The sequence below is a fragment of the Artibeus jamaicensis genome, unplaced genomic scaffold (assembly GCF_021234435.1).
Source record: "Artibeus jamaicensis isolate MK-2021 breed Jamaican fruit bat unplaced genomic scaffold, CSHL_Jam_final contig_233, whole genome shotgun sequence".
Lineage (NCBI taxonomy): Eukaryota > Metazoa > Chordata > Mammalia > Chiroptera > Phyllostomidae > Artibeus > Artibeus jamaicensis.
The window spans coordinates 23,965,534-23,970,071 of record NW_026521486.1 but is presented as its reverse complement, the minus strand read 5'-3'; the positions used below and the strand labels follow the sequence as shown (position 1 = coordinate 23,970,071).

The window sequence follows — 4,538 nt, the reverse complement described above, 5'->3', positions numbered from 1 at the left end:
TCTAGTTTGCTTAGTTTACCTTTGTTTTTGTATTTTTTAGGTTCTTTGTTAATAGTTGTGTGTTTATTGTCATTTTACTATTCATAGTTTTGATCTTCTTTTTCTTAGATAAGTCCCTGTAGTATTTCATATAATAAAGGCTTGGTGAAGATGAACTCCTTTAACTTGACCTTATCTGGGAAGCACTTTACCTGCCCTTCTATTCTAAATGATAGCTTTGCTGGATAGAGTAATCTTGGATGTAGGTCCTTGCCTTTTAAACTTAAAATTATTTGATTGAAATAAGATTAAGATCATGAAAGCAATTATAAGTAGGGGAGTTTTAACATAATTCACTAGAGAATGAGAAATCGCTAATGATTTTTTGGTGTGTTTTTTAAAAACATTTTATTTATTTACTTTTTAGAGAGGTGAAGGAGGGAGAATAAGAGGGAGAGAAACATCCTTGTGTGGTTGCCTCTCATGCTCCTCTTACTGGGGACCTGGCCCACAACCCAGGCATGTGCCCTGACTGAAATTGAACTGGTGACCCTTTGGTTCATAGGCTGACACTCAATCCACTGAACCATATCAGCCAGAGTGAGTTCTTAGTGTCTTGATAACTTGACCAGAAATGTATTTAGAGAAGAATATTTGGTAATTTCAACAGAATTTTGAAGTCCATTGAGTTTAGGATAGTTTAGGAGGCAATTTCATAGTATAGAGAAAAAATATCATTGTGTTGTAGTGGGCCTTTACAAGAATAAACAATTTAAAAAGTAAATTTGAGATGCAGAGTGAAGATTCAAAGGTAAAAGCAAGGGGACTTGACCACTTATTGAAAGACAGTGTCAGAGAGGAGAGTGAAAATCGATGTTCACACAGCATAATCGATCATCAACAAAACCTCAATGTAGCTTTTCTGGAATTATCCTGAATATGACCCAGCATTTTTGAATAAAGGAGACGTCAGAAGTTTTAAAGAACTTTGAAAAGCCCAAGTGATTGCTTTAGAGCTGAAGATGGAAGGGTTTCCTGGGTTGAAATGGTGATCATAGCAATGGAAGTAGTAGGAAAGAAATACTAGTAGAGAAGGTAAGTGCTAAGGGAAGAGATATTTAGTTCAGCCCACAGGGCTGGTTGAACTTACCCATGAGTCCCAAAGTTCCAGTTGTTATGAGGAGGAAGAAACAGAAGATTCCAAGAATCACTACAGTGAGATACCAGGTAACAGAAGGCGCTGCTCAGAGAGAAAAAAGAAAGATCGAGTAACTCAGCAAGGACAAGACTGAATTAAGGAGTGGAAGTTAGAGGGAGACTTTCTAGAAATTTAAGTCCCTAACTCTTAAATGTCTTCAAACTTGGAATTATTGATTAGAAGGGATACTGACCAATTTGAAACAACATTGAATGGATAATTGGATGCATGGATTTTGCTCCTTATTCTGTTACTCTGTTTCCCTTGGGGAAGTCACTTATTCTACCTTTACCAAAATAATCCCTGCATCAACTCAGTGATTCATGAATAGAAAGTGGAATATTAGATATATAGATAGCTTAAAATTGTGAATATGCTTCTAAAATATATCTGCATACATCACTTTTATTGACCCACCATTAGATGATTTTTCTTATTTTGGATGTATCATAAGCTTGCATACATACAACAGTTTTCTTATGGAGCTGCCCTTACTACTGTTCTTCATTTTTTATTTAAAAAAATTAATTCATTTTTATTTATAAAATGATCACACAATAAAAAAAGAACTTTTTCAGCTACATTAGGATTAACCACAGCTACTGCACAGAGGAAATTATAATCCCAAACATGTATCAAATGATGTTTATCAAATATTGTTCTTTGCAACTTTGTAGAATGAGGGATAGTGACATCAGGAGATTTACAACTGTTTCTAAACAAGTTGAAGAGAAATTATTTTCCTACCTGACTTGCTCAGTTATGTACATCTGTACACAGCACCCAAACTACATTAATTCCCTGGAATATACTAAATGCAGATATTTTATTTTCCTCTCTGCTTTTTCTGAAGCAGTATAGATCTAAAATATGGTTTTAAAAGCCTTGTGAAAGTGGGCAGACTAACTCAGTTCTTCAGAGAAGCGGTTTTTGCCTGAACTCACTTGAATTACATGCGCATAGGCTGCGCAGTTAGAGGACATGTAATTGAGGCCCTCTTCATAAACATTACCGTTTCTTTTAGATGATTTATTTCTTGTTATCTTTGTCTGATTGGAGTTTGAAGTAGTATTTTTCACTTCTGAGTAAATTGGTGGCCCTTTTATCTCTAGAAGTTAAAACAGAGATGTGGTTACTTCTTTATATTCACATTATTTCTTACAAAATCTGTCAGCTATTAATATATGTGAAGAGAGTTGACAGAATAAGATTTTTACCAAATAAAAAAAATCTATGGAATTGTTTTCTTCCTTCTAGTTGAAGTCCATCAGGTACATCTTTCAAATGACAAAATCTTAACAATAAGTTAGACATGTGTCATGTGCTAAATTATAATGAAAATCTTTAATGAAATTATTTAACAAGAAAAGAAAATAACAGAATTTAATAAGGATTGGGGAAAATACTCACTTTCTTTTGGCATGGCCTTTTTGGAAGGAAGATGTTTCAAATATACGTATGTTGTGTTCTTTTCATTCATCTGAAAAATTTTGATATACAATTCTAAAAGAGACAATTTGACAGTTTTTTAAAGACCTTAGTTTTCAGGTTCAGTCCTTTCTAGACTGAGTGTATAATTAAAATCAGTATATTCATCTTCTGATGAATGATTTTACTTCTGAAATTTTTTTCAAGAAAGATTTTTGCCTAAGATTATTACCTTTTCCCTCTTCTTTAAATAATCAGTTACCATTTTTCTTTACATACTTGGGTATTGTCATTTTACCAGCTATGCTTGGACTTCTACTACTGTGCTAATTAATTTAATTTAAAAGTTTAACGATGCTATGATCAATGAAATATTTATACTACATTTAAAATTGCCCCTACCCAGAAAATTCCAGCAAAATTTTTATGAGTCAATTGTATTTTAGAAATGTACCATGTCACATATGGATTATTAGAAAGTATCTCCTTTGTGATCTCTCCTAGTATTTTCTTTGTATTCATTTTTATTTTTTATTACTGACTCAAAGACATTTGCTTCCTATAGATCATAAGAGATTGTTGCCATCTCTTCCAACAGGGTATTAAAAATGAATGTCCTGCCCTGGCTGGTATAGCTCAGTGGATTGAGCGCGGGCCTGGGAACCAAGCAACCACGGTTCGATTCCCAGTCAGGGCACATGCCTGGGTTGCAGGCCAGTTCTCTCCCTCTCTCCTTCCTTTCCCCTCTAAAGATAAATAAATAAAATCTTTAAAAAAAAATGAATGTCCTACAATTAGGACACAAATTGGTTAATCTGTACTCCTAGGGGTGAGTTGTTTTATGCCCACAAAACATGAATGCATAAGTTAAAAGAGCAACTAACCCTGCTTGAAATAATAATTTTACCAGCAAAAGTTAAAAATTTATTTAACTTGTTTCAAGTATTTTAAATATTATTGAAATAGTCAAACAAAGAAATTTACATGGAATAGAATTCTGAGTACAGAAAAAAATGAAAATGCTCACTAATTTCCCAGTGTACCATCCATTTAAACACTTTTTGCATATTTTTATTTCCTCAGCATAAAGCTCCAGTTTTCTTTTACAACATGATGAAAAATGTAAGCCTCTGTGTGCTGATAATTTTCACTTATGACATTTCATTTTCCCCACAAGATAAGTTCTCATGGAAAACATGATTGTACAGAAATATATTTATAACATTTTAAAAAAAATTTTACCAAGTCTGCAATATATCAGAAATGTGGACCTATATCACATAAATTAAAAAAATCTAGGGATGGATGTGAACTAAAGGAACTTATTACTATAGAAACAAGTAAAATTAAAAAAATATAAATTATTTTATTACTCATATTCTGTCCCAATTACTATGCCCATTTGCTCTATTAATGCATTTGATTAATCCAACAGATATATTGAAACATTTACTAAAGAACAATCAGTTATATTCAATGTTAAATCAAGAAATGTTAAATCAAGTGCTCTGTATAGGAATCAAGTGGCAGGAATAACAGTGATATGCGCTGAGAACCATAGCTATAGATCTAGTTGGCGATACCTGTGTCAGTGCAGTAGACTTTTCGCTTCAGTGGAGTCTGGTCCAAATAGAAGAGGTGAGCCTCTGTAGGTGGATGGACTGGATGTTGGTGTTCTGGAGAAGAAGGTGATTCTTCTGGGCTCCTTGTGTTTTCTGCCCTGGTTTCACAAGAGCCTTCGGTACCGCTCACCTACACATGAAGATGTGAGAAAATAGTTCACATTTAAGCCTCAGGTTTCACTATCTGTATCCTTTATCAGAGAGGCAAGCAGTTTCTTCTTTCTTTTTTTTTTTTTAACAGAGGAGCCAAGTGGGAAAAATAATTTAAAGAGCCATGCCTATTTTTCACAGAACACAAAGCGCACTTAGAA

The 4,538-nt window shown here is 33.6% G+C and overlaps 1 long non-coding RNA gene across 1 annotated transcript; it reads right to left on the bottom strand.

The window, feature by feature from the left end:
* Positions 1–2,200: 2,200 nt before the first annotated feature.
* LOC119063463 (uncharacterized) lies at positions 2,201–4,305 on the bottom strand. Its single transcript, XR_008390889.1, has 3 exons — positions 4,189–4,305; positions 2,588–2,680; positions 2,201–2,285 (listed from the first exon to the last, which is right to left on the bottom strand). It is a non-coding gene; the product is annotated as an uncharacterized LOC119063463 (long non-coding RNA).
* Between the last annotated feature and the right edge of the window lie 233 nt (positions 4,306–4,538).